This window comes from Telmatherina bonti (genome assembly GCF_933228915.1).
Source record: "Telmatherina bonti genome assembly, chromosome: 24".
NCBI lineage: Eukaryota > Metazoa > Chordata > Actinopteri > Atheriniformes > Telmatherinidae > Telmatherina > Telmatherina bonti.
The window spans coordinates 1944762-1957852 of NC_136633.1; the positions used below are offsets into that span (position 1 = coordinate 1944762).

The 13091-nt window shown below is 41.7% G+C and overlaps 1 protein-coding gene across 4 annotated transcripts in view; it reads left to right on the top strand.

The window, feature by feature from the left end:
- The first annotated feature begins 10732 nt into the window (after positions 1-10732).
- The window catches only part of LOC306774048 (ras-related protein ralB-A-like), a 29643-nt gene continuing 27284 nt past the window's right edge, over positions 10733-13091 (top strand). The window contains exons 1-2 of one of the 4 annotated variants that reach the window (XM_079264028.1): positions 10744-10833; positions 11575-11734. The gene's annotated coding sequence lies outside the window, so the exon portion shown is untranslated. Of the gene's footprint in view, positions 10834-11574; positions 11859-13091 lie in introns of those variants that run through there. The other 3 variants (XM_079264026.1, XM_079264029.1, XM_079264027.1) reach the window with 3 other exon arrangements.

The window sequence follows — 13091 nt, forward strand, 5'->3', positions numbered from 1 at the left end:
CTCCAGATGTTCCAGATGTTCAGGTGGGAGGAAACATCTAGAACATCTCCAGATATTCAGGTGGGAAGAAACATATAGAACATCTCCAGATGTTCCAGATGTTCAGGTGGGAGGAAACATCTAGAACAGTTCCAGATGTTCAGGTGGGAGAAAATATCTGGAACATCTCCAGATAATCAGGTTGGAGGAAACGTCTAGAACATCTCCAGATGTTCAGGTGGGAAGAAACATCTAGAACAGCTCCAGATGTTCAGGTGGGAGGAAACGTCTGGAACTTCGCCAGATGTTCAGGTGAGAGGAAATGTCGGGGAGAGTTCCAGATGTTCAATTGGTAGGAAACATCTAGAACACCTCCAGATGTTCAGGTGGGATGAAACATCTAGAACAGCTCCAGATATTCAGGTGGGAGGAAACATCTAGAACATCTCCAGATGTTCCAGATGTTCAGGTGGGAGGAAATGTCTAGAACAGCTCCAGATGTTCAGGTGGGAGGAAACATCTAGAACATCCCCAGATGTTCAGGTGGGAGGAAACATCTAGAACATCTCCAGATATTCAGGTGAGAGGAAACATCGAGAACATCTCCAGATGTTCAGGTGGAAGGAAACATCTCGCACAGCTCCAGATGTTCAGGTGGGAGGAAATGTATGGAACATCTCCAGATGTTCAGGTGGGATTAAACATCTAGAACAGTTCCAGATTTTCCCGTGGGAGGAAACATCTAAAACAGCTCCACATGTTCAGGTGGGAGGCAACATCTAGAACATCTCCAGATGTTCAGGAGGGAGGAAACATCTAGAACATCTCCAGATGTTCAGGTAGAAGGGAACATCTCGAACATCTCCAGATGTTCTTGTGGGAGGAAACATCTAGAACATCTCCAGATGTTGAGGAGGGAGGAAACGTCTGGAACTGTTCCAGATTTTCAGGTTGGACAAAACATCTAGAACAGTTCCAGATGTTCATGTGGGAGGAAACGTGTTGAACATCTCCAGATGCTCAGGTGGGAGGAAACATCTAGAACAGCTCCAGATGTTCAGGTGGGAGGAAACATCTAGAACAGCTCCAGATGGTCAGGTGGGAGTAAATGTCGGGAACAGTTCCAGATGTTCAATTGGTGGGAAACATCTAGAACACCTCCAGATGTTCAGGTGGGTGGAAACATCTAGAACATCTCCAGATATTCAGGTGGGAAGAAACATATAGAACATCTCCAGATGTTCCAGATGTTCAGGTGGGAGGAAACATCTAGAACATCTCCAGATATTCAGGTGGGAAGAAACATATAGAACATCTCCAGATGTTCCAGATGTTCAGGTGGGAGGAAACATCTAGAACAGTTCCAGATGTTCAGGTGGGAGAAAATATCTGGAACATCTCCAGATAATCAGGTTGGAGGAAACGTCTAGAACATCTCCAGATGTTCAGGTGGGAAGAAACATCTAGAACAGCTCCAGATGTTCAGGTGGGAGGAAACGTCTGGAACTTCGCCAGATGTTCAGGTGAGAGGAAATGTCGGGAAGAGTTCCAGATGTTCAATTGGTAGGAAACATCTAGAACACCTCCAGATGTTCAGGTGGGATGAAACATCTAGAACAGCTCCAGATATTCAGGTGGGAGGAAACATCTAGAACATCTCCAGATGTTCCAGATGTTCAGGTGGGAGGAAATGTCTAGAACAGCTCCAGATGTTCAGGTGGGAGGAAACATCTAGAACATCCCCAGATGTTCAGGTGGGAGGAAACATCTAGAACATCTCCAGATATTCAGGTGAGAGGAAACATCGAGAACATCTCCAGATGTTCAGGTGGAAGGAAACATCTCGCACAGCTCCAGATGTTCAGGTGGGAGGAAATGTATGGAACATCTCCAGATGTTCAGGTGGGATTAAACATCTAGAACAGTTCCAGATGTTCCCGTGGGAGGAAACATCTAAAACAGCTCCACATGTTCAGGTGGGAGGCAACATCTAGAACATCTCCAGATGTTCAGGAGGGAGGAAACATCTAGAACATCTCCAGATGTTCAGGTAGAAGGGAACATCTCGAACATCTCCAGATGTTCTTGTGGGAGGAAACATCTAGAACATCTCCAGATGTTGAGGAGGGAGGAAACATCTGGAACTGTTCCAGATTTTCAGGTTGGACGAAACATCTAGAACAGTTCCAGATGTTCATGTGGGAGGAAACGTGTTGAACATCTCCAGATATTCAGGTGGTTGGAAACATCTAGAACATCTGCAAATGTTCAGTTGGGAGGAAACATCTGAAACAGCTCCAGATGTTCAGGAGGGAGGAAATATCTAAAACAGCTCCAGATGTTCAGTAGGTAGGGAACGTCTGGAACAGTTCCAGAAGTTCAGGTGGAAGGAAACATCTAAAACAGCTCCAGATGTTCAGGACGGAGGAAACATCTAGATCATCTCCAGATGTTCAGGTGGAAGGAAACATCTAGAACATGTCCATATGATCAGGAGGGAGGAAACATCTCAAACATCTCCAGATGTTCAGGTGGGGATGAAACATCTAGAACATCTCCAGATGTTCAGGTGGGAGGAAACATCTCGCACAGCTATAGATGTTCTTGTGGGAGGAAATGTCTAGAACAGCTCCAGATTTTCCGGTGGGAAGAAACATCTAGAACATCTCCAGATGTTCAGGTGGAAGGAAACGTCTAGAACATCTCCAGATGTTCAGGTGGGAGTAAACGTCCAGAACATCTCCAGATGTTCAGGTGGGAGGAAACGTCTGGAACAGCTCCAGATGTTCACGTGGGAGGAAACGTCTAGAACATCTCCAGATGTTCAGGTGGGAGGAAACGTGTAGAACATCTCCAGATGTTCAGGTGGGAGAAAACATCTGGAACATCTCCAGATGTTCAGGAGGGAGGAAACATCTAGAACATCTCCAGATGTTCAGGTAGAAGGAAACATCTCGAACATCTCCAGATGTTCTTGTGGGAGGAAATGTCTAGAAAAGCTCCAGATGTTCAGGTGGGAGGAAACATCTAGAACATCTCCAGATGTTCAGGTGGGAGGAAACATCTAGAACATCTCCAGATGTTCAGGTGGGAGGAAACGTGTAGAACATTGCCAGATGTTCAGGTGGGAGGAAACATCTGGAACATCTCCAGATGTTCAGGTGGGAGGAAACGTGTAGAACATCTCCAGAAATTGAGGTGGGAGAAAACATCTAGAACATCTATAGAAGTTCAGGTGGGAGAAAACGTCCTAAAGTGAAGGATGGAGTGTGTGGAGTGGAGAGGAGTCTTCCTCAGTGTTAGAATATGCCGGACCACTGCTTCCAGAACCTAGAACTGGTCATAATGGTTTTACCTGTTCCAGTCTTTCATAATCTGCCACTTTCAACAGTTTAGCCTTTTGTTCTATAGCCAGGTTATTCAGCCATGCACATGCACGTGCATCATGCACATGCACACCCAGTAGACTGATATGAATCAGAACCTGGAAGATGTGTGAAGAAGCTGGACACCACACAGAGGCAGCATTCCACCTGCTGATATGTAATGCTGCAGTAAGACGTCCAACATGCACCATGCCTCTCTTTGAACCCCCCCCCCCCCCACTACAACCAGCCAGTTACCGTCTAACGTCCTTTCCAGTTGGAGCTCATCACTCCTTTCGTCTCTTTACAACTCTATTTATATGCAACATGTTTTTTGGCTCAGCTGTGTGTGTTTGGTTGTGTTTTCTGTCCGTGTTGTAAAATGTTTTATTAATTCATGTACCTGCTCTGACTTCTTCTCAATACCCCATCGTCTCTGAAGGAAGCAGGCGTGTAGGTCTGTAAGGAACTAAAATACCTCAAACTGAAAATGTGTTTTAGAAAAAGCCAGAACAATGAAACATGAGAGCTGCATCCAAACATCCAAACGAGGCTTCAAACGCAACGTCAGCTCCTCCCAGAGAGGCTGCAGGACTCGGCAGGACAGTAAAAAGCCGAAATCAGCTCAACTCAGCAGGAGGAGGCGGGCCGAGGTCACCTCTGACCTCTGCGATGACGATCAGCATCACACACAGGCTGCCTGGTGTCCGTCCTGCTGAAGCGCTTCAGTCCAGAGATGTCAGGAGATCAGCCTCCTCCTGAGCCATCAGCAGCTCAGAAAGCAGGAACATGGCGCCATCTCTGGTCCAAATCATGCAGCTACATGTGCAGCCCCTTCCACACACACACACACATCATATATATATATGTAGACACTTCGTTGTGCACTGGAGAGTGAACCAGCGTCGCCGCCATATTGGATGGATCGCCACCATATTGGACAGATCGCCGCCATATTTGAGTCAACCGTAGTCAAGAGAAAGCAGCAACTATTCCCGTATTTGGTTCAGCATACGGTTGCAACAACCGGCAAAATATTGAAAGCAGATCATGTGGAATTACATTTCACAAGGTTGAAAAATAATTTTCTATTTGACCAGATAAAAATAGATAAATCAAAATGCATTGTCAATTCAACATGTTAGGATCAAATTCATTTATACATTTATCTATATTGTAGCTAACTTATGTCTTAGATGAATAGAAATATAAAATATATTTCAGCATGGAAGCACATAGTTTTAATGTTTTACAGTGATATGTATCATAACAATATCTCTGCCCTTTGTAACAAATCAAATTGGGATAAAAATCAGGTAAAAATTGGTGAAGTTATTGTTATGGTTGGACCTACACTTTATAATTAAATGCATTGGAGGCGCATAGAGACCCATCCAAGATGGCGGCATGATGACATCAGTTTGTATAGGCGGCTTTGATACAGCGCGGCATCTGTGTATGTATGATGTCCATGTATATATGAAGTAATGTATGTATGATGCCTATGTCTATACAATGTCTATGTATACATGATGTCTATGTATGTATGATGTCTATGTATACATGATGTCTATGTATATACGATGTCTATGTATACATAATGTCTATGTATATACGATGTCTATGTATACATGATGTCTATGTATATACGATGTCAATGTATACATAATGTCTATGTATATACGATGTCTATGTATATATGATGTCTATGTATGTATGATGTCTATGTATACATGATGTCTATGTATATACGATGTCTGTGTATATACAATGTACATGTATATATGATGTCTATGTATATATGATGCCTATGTATATTCGATGCCTATGTATATACAATGTATATGTATATATGATGCCTATGTATATACGATGTCTATGTATATTCGATGCCTATGTATATACAATGTATATGTATATATGATGCCTATGTATATACGATGTCTATGTATATATGATGTCTATGTATATATGATGTCTTTGTATGTATGATGTCTATGTATGTATGATGTCTATGTATGTATGATGTCTATGTATATACGATGTCTTTGTATGTATGATGTCCATGTATGTATGATGTCTATGTATGTATGATGTCTATGTATATACAATGTCTTTGTATGTATGATGTCCATGTATATACGATGTCTTTGTATGTATGATGTCTATGTATACATAATGTCTATGTATATACGATGTCTATGTATATATGATGTCTATGTATGTATGATGTCTATGTATACATAATGTCTATGTATATACGATGTATATGTATATATGATGTCTATGTATATATGATGTCTATGTATGTATGATGTCTATGTATACATGATGTCTATGTATATACGATGTCTATGTATACATAATGTCTATGTATATACGATGTATATGTATATACGATGTCTATGTATACATAATGTCTATGTATATACGATGTATATGTATATATGATGTCTATGTATGTATGATGTCTATGTATGTATGATGTCTATGTATACATGATGTCTATGTATATACGATGTCTATGTATACATAATGTCTATGTATATACGATGTCAATGTATACATGATGTCTATGTATATACGATGTCTATGTATACATAATGTCTATGTATATACGATGTCAATGTATATATGATGTCTATGTATGTATGATGTCTATGTATACATAATGTCTATGTATATACGATGTCTATGTATATATGATGTCTATGTATGTATGATGTCTATGTATACATAATGTCTATGTATATATGATGTCTATGTATATATGATGTCTATGTATGTATGATGTCTATGTATACTAGATGTCTATGTATATACGATGTCAATGTATACATAATGTCTATGTATGTATGATGTCTATGTATATATGATGTCTATGTATATACGATGTCTGTGTATATACAATGTACATGTATATATGATGTCTATGTATATATGATGCCTATGTATATTCGATGCCTATGTATATACAATGTATATGTATATATGATGCCTATGTATATGCGATGTCTATGTATATTCGATGCCTATGTATATACAATGTATATGTATATATGATGCCTATGTATATACGATGTCTATGTATATATGATGTCTATGTATATATGATGTCTTTGTATGTATGATGTCCATGTATGTATGATGTCTATGTATGTATGATGTCTATGTATATACGATGTCTTTGTATGTATGATGTCCATGTATGTATGATGTCTATGTATGTATGATGTCTATGTATATAAAATGTCTTTGTATGTATGATGTCCATGTATATACGATGTCTTTGTATGTATGATGTCTGTGTATATACGATGTCTATGTATATATGATGTCTATGTATATACGATGTCTATGTATACATGATGTCTATGTATATACGATGTCTATGTATATATGATGTCTATGTATACATGATGTCTATGTATATATGATGTCTATGTATATATGATGTCTATGTATACATGATGTCTATGTATATACGATGTCTATGTATATATGATGTCTATGTATGTATGATGTCTATGTATATACGATGTCTCTGTATATATGATGTCTATGTATGTATGATGTCTATGTATATACGATGTCTATGTATATATGATGTCTATGTATGTATGATGTCTATGTATACATGATGTCTATGTATATACGATGTCTATGTATATACGATGTCTATGTATACATGATGTCTATGTATATACAATGTCTATGTATATATGATGTCTATGTATGTATGATGTCTATGTATATACGATGTCTATGTATATATGATGTCTATGTATATACGATGTCTATGTATATATGATGTCTATGTATATACGATGTCTATGTATATATGATGTCTATGTATACATGATGTCTATGTATATACGATGTCTATGTATATACGATGTCTATGTATACATGATGTCTATGTATATACAATGTCTATGTATATATGATGTCTATGTATACATGATGTCTATGTATATATGATGTCTATGTATATATGATGTCTATGTATACATGATGTCTATGTATATACGATGTCTATGTATATATGATGTCTATGTATGTATGATGTCTATGTATATATGATGTCTAATTATATATGATGTCTATGTATGTATGATGTCTATGTATATACGATGTCTATGTATGTATGATGTCTATGTATATATGATGTCTATGTATACATGATGTCTATGTATGTATGATGTCTATGTATATACGATGTCTATGTATATATGATGTCTATGTATACATGATGTCTATGTATATACGATGTCTATGTATATACGATGTCTATGTATACATGATGTCTATGTATATACGATGTCTATGTATATATGATGTCTATGTATACATGATGTCTATGTATATATGATGTCTATGTATATACGATGTCTATGTATATATGATGTCTATGTATGTATGATGTCTATGTATATACGATGTCTATGTATGTATGATGTCTATGTATATACGATGTCTATGTATGTATGATGTCTATGTATATACGATGTCTATGTATATATGATGTCTATGTATATACGATGTCTATGTATATATGATGTCTATGTATACATGATGTCTATGTATATACGATGTCTATGTATATACGATGTCTATGCATACATGATGTCTATGTATATACGATGTCTATGTATATATGATGTCTATGTATACATGATGTCTATGTATATATGATGTCTATGAATATACGATGTCTATGTATATATGATGTCTATGTATATATGATGTCTATGTATGTATGATGTCTATGTATATACGATGTCTATGTATGTATGATGTCTATGTATATATGATGTCTATGTATACATGATGTCTATGTATGTATGACGTCTATGTATGTATGATACATGAGCAGGAGGCAGAGCCTTTGGTTATCAGGCCCCTCTCTTATGGAATAAGCTCCCAGTTAGTGTTAGGGAAGCAGACACCCTCCCCACCTTTAACACTAGGCTGAAGACTTATCTTTTTGATAAGTCCTATAGCTAGGGATGGTTAGCATCCTTTAGTTATGCTGCTATAGGTTTAGACTGCTGAGGGACATTTCCTGATACACTGAGCTTCTTTCTCTTTATTTCTCTCTTTTACCCCCCCCCCCCCCCCCCCCCCCATAACAGTGTAGCATCATTAACATGTATGTCTCCTGTCTCAGCAGGTCTCCCTGGCCGGGAGTAGCAGTTCCTGTTGGCTGTTGTCTTTCTGTCCTCTTCCCCCCACACAGCAGAGGCAGATGGCTGCCTGTCCTGAGCCGGGTTCTGCCGGAGGTTTCCTTCCTGTTAAAAGGGAGTTTTTTCCTTCCCACTGTCGCCAGTGTGCTTGCTCAGGATGGGAGATTGAGTTGGACTCAACTCAGTCTGTTGGTTTCCTTGTATAGGCTGTTATGAATTGGCCTTCATTATGTTTTCTTCTCTGTAAAGCGTCTTGAGATGGCATTGCCGTGATTTCATGCTATATAAATAAAGTTGAATTGAATTGAATGGTAGTCCAGGACAGACGGTGGTCTCACCATGTAGACTGGCATGACATGATAAATATTTCCACATGTCTCAAAAGGAGCGTCTGACCAAAACGTTTCTGGTCCGTCTCCCTCCTTTAACTCTGTTGGATGCTCTGCTGCAGTAGCAGTTGCTCTGATTGGCCCTCTGAGCAGCTCATTTGCATATTTCGCATCCTGCTTTGCGGTGCTCCTGTTGTACCTGCAGCATGAGCAGCTATGTATGTGGGAAATATCAAGTTTATTCCCAGCAGGTGTCATGAGGCTCCATCAATGGGATCGTTGGAATTACTGATTCCTCACAACGAACTGATAAGATATTAAGTAGATTTTAACGTATTGGTTGTCCAGTGTTCCAGTTCGGTCCCCCACAGGTCCCCGCCCCTCTCCAGCTGGGCATCTGCTGTACATCCAGTCTATTGCACCATTTTCCGGTCACGTGTCCAAGATGGGACTTTTTACATTGAAGCAGACTTCCAGCTGAGACCATCACAGTGAAAACAGAACCTTCTCCGTGGAGACACAACTTTTTATCTTGATGCTCCCACTCTTTAGCCAACATCAATACCTGCTTCTGATGAAGCCGCTATTTCAGCAGTGTGCTGTTTAACATAAGCATGTTTCTTATGCAGACAGACAGGCAGATGGCCCTTTTCTGCAGGACATCCATGATCTGCAGGGTGACATGTTAAAGCGGTCCTCTTCCACCTCCCGGCTTTCCTCTCCTCCTCAGACCTATCGTGTATTCAGAACAGGAACCAGACGTATTCCTTAGCTTAATTTTCAACTGCCTTTTTCTTGCCATGCGACCAGGTAAGAGAAAAAAACCCAACTCCTCATTGGACCTGGTTCTGTCCTGCGGAGATGAAGGCTGAGCTGAACTGGACCCAGCAGGATCAGCACATGCAGATGCTCCTCAGGGATGCAGGTGAAGCAAGACAGCAGGAAGCTGCTTCACGGGAGGAGATGCAGCTTGATGTGTGAGGCAGCTTGTCCAGTCACTGACTGGTCCACCTGCATGACACACATTTCATTATAAACAGTTGTTTTCAGTATTTAATATTTTCTTACTTTATTATTCTAAATGTTTCTGCTTATGTGAATGAAGAACATATTTTGCTGTGACTGTGGCAGTGTTATGTGTCGTGCCACAGATGAACCAGCTGAAGCACGTGTAGCAAACATTCATTACTGATATTCTGGTGAAATGCTGCAGGAAAACTCCTGTCTTGCCTAAGGCTGGCCCTGCCAGGAAAATAACAATTTCTAACACAAAACACATGAACTGTGCAGGAGTTCAGCACGGTGAGCCAACTTTTACTTTTGTGTTTATTTAGTTCCCCATTTGTTTTTAACACCAACATGTAACTGCTTGTGTGTATGACACTAAACAGTACATGGAGACGTGCTTGAAGGAAAACAATGGGATCGTCTTTATTTGTTGTTTAAACACGAACCTTCAGAAAACAGCTTTACATGTTATAGTTTGACATATTTAAATGATAAAAAAAAAAAAAATTCTAGTTTTCCTTTATTGCTCGCATCTATATTAAAATGAATTACACGCAGGACAAAGTTTTGCTGACGAAATAGAGGAATTCCGTGACGTTACATCCTGTTAGAGATACTGAGATCAGGAAAATATTAAGACATCTTACTCTGTATGAAATTCCTGAATTTTTAAGAACACCTTCTACTCCAGACATAAAATATTTTGGGTATTTTTCTAATTTAAACGTCAACACGCTCAAACACCGCCTACATGTGATTATTATAACTTGCTATTTGGGTTTGTAATTATCAGCGGAGCTCTGAATCCTGTTCTCTTTAACTTTCTGGCCTCAGAGTGACTCCTCTTCGCATATGAAGACAATCTTCGAATGTCCGAGGAAAGGTGGGGCGCGCGCTGAACTGATCAACTTGTAAAAGTTTGGCTTGGTCTGTTTTTGAGGGAAGGACAGGAAAACAGGTCCGCAGGTGAGTCAGCGGAGTTCACGGTGCGTGTTTTAAACTCTTTTAGGGCGCGTCCGCTCCCCTGCGGGGGGTTTACGGCTGTTTTCACTGAACCCCCCCCCCCAGGAAAGCGTTATCTGTCGCTGCCTCAGCGGCTAGCTGCCAGAGCCGTGACTGACAGCGTTAGCAACCAATGGCTGCCGCAGAAGGGGCTCCTGCTGGCGGCATCAACCAATCAGAGGCAGAGCTGCGTTTGGAGGCGGGAATGGGGAAGAGCAGAAGTGTCTGTTTCATGTCATCATGTAGAAACTGGTTTCCAGTTGTCAGCTGGTTTACACGGAGAGGAAGCTGCAGCTGGGCTACTTCCTCTTTGGCAGGGGTGTTCCGCCTCCACGGCTTCACGCCGTGGGCCACCTGTAGCCTCCAGCACTCCCAGTGTGGTCCACCTGTAGCCTCCAGCACTCCCAGTGTGGTCCACCTGTAGCCTCCAGCACTCCCAGTGTGGTCCACCTGTAGCCTCCAGCACTCCCAGTGTGGTCCACCTGTAGCCTCCAGCACTCCCAGTGTGGTCCACCTGTAGCCTCCAGCACTCCCAGTGTGGTCCACCTGTAGCCTCCAGCACTCCCAGTGTGGTCCACCTGTAGCCTCCAGCACTCCCAGTCAGCGTTGCGGTTACAGACATACAGGTTTCCTGGCACTGTTTATCCCAAAGCACTTCAGCACTGGGCAAACTGGTTTCAGACACCCGGTACCTGTCTTCTATAGGAACACTGACCAGTGGAAGAACCAGGAGCCTCGTTGTCCACTGGTGGAACTGGCAGACCGGCGGAACTGGGAGACCGGCGGAACTGGGAGACCGGCGGAACTGGGAGACCGGCGGAACTGGCAGACTGGTGGAACTGGGAGATCTAAGCAGATCTATGAGGTGGACCTGAGAACTGGGAGACAGGTGGAACTGGAAGACCAGTGGAACTGGGAGACCGGTGGAACTGGGAGACCGGTGGAACTGGCAGACTGGTGGAACTGGGAGATCTAAGCAGATCTATGAGGTGGACCTGAGAACTGGGAGACAGGTGGAACTGGAAGACCAGTGGAACTGGGAGACCGGTGGAACTGGCAGACTGGTGGAACTGGGAGATCTATATGTCAGCCATAGTTCCAGTGGGAGTAATGGAGATAAAAATCAGCTGTTTCTAGTAGCAGGAACTTATATCTCAGGAAGAGCTTTGTGAAGAGTTTACCGATATTTCCACACTGGAACCGGTTCAATGTCCAAGTAACAATATTTTTTCATGTTTGCAGTTCAAGTTTTATAACTTTTCCCAGGAACTGGAAACTCCTCTGTCTCCTAGTGAGACTGGAGTCTGAGACTGGAGTCTGATCCAGGACCTCACGGAGACTTTGACACCTGTCAGTCTTATTTTCAGGTGTGTTTTTCGCTCTGGCTGGTTGCCATGGGAACTCTGCTATGGTGGAAGTCTTTAACATAACCAGGAGGAACTAGTTCCCGCCACAGTACCTGGTACTGTCTGGTATCTGTTCACCTGTACCGCCCACAAAGACCAGACAGAGGACCAGGATCCTGGCCTCTACTGGTCTTTAGTTGTCCCCAACTGTCTCCTCTGTCCTCGACTGGTCTTTAGCAGTCCCCATCTGTCTCCTCTGTCCTCTACTGGTCTTTAGTTGTCCCCATCTGTCTCCTCTGTCCTCGACAGGTCTTTAGTTGTCCCCATCTGTCTCCTCTGTCCTCGACTGGTCTTTAGTTGTCCCCAACTGTCTCCTCTGTCCTCTACTGGTCTTTAGCAGTCCCCGTCTGTCTCCTCTATCCTCTACTGGTCTATAGTTGTCCCCAACTGTCTCCTCAGTCCTCTACTGGTCTTTAGTAGTCCCCAACTGTCTCCTCTATCCTCTACTGGTCTTTAATAGTCCCCAATTGTCTCCTCTATCCTCTACTGGTTTATAGTAGTCCCCAACTGTCTCCACTATCCTCTACTGGTCTAGAGTTGTCCCCAACTGTCTCCTTTGTCCTCTACTGTTTTTTAGTAGTCCCCAACTGTATCCTCTACTGGTCTATAGTTGTCCCCATCTGTCTCCTCTGTCCTCTACTGGTCTTTAGCAGTCCCCAACTGTCTCCTCTGTCCTCTACTGGTCTTTAATAGTCCCCAATTGTCTCCTCTATCCTCTAATGGTTTATTGTGGTCCCCAACTGTCTCCTTTATCCTCGACTGGTCTATAGTTGTCCCCAACTGTCTCCTCTGTCCTCTACTGGTCTTTAGTAGTCC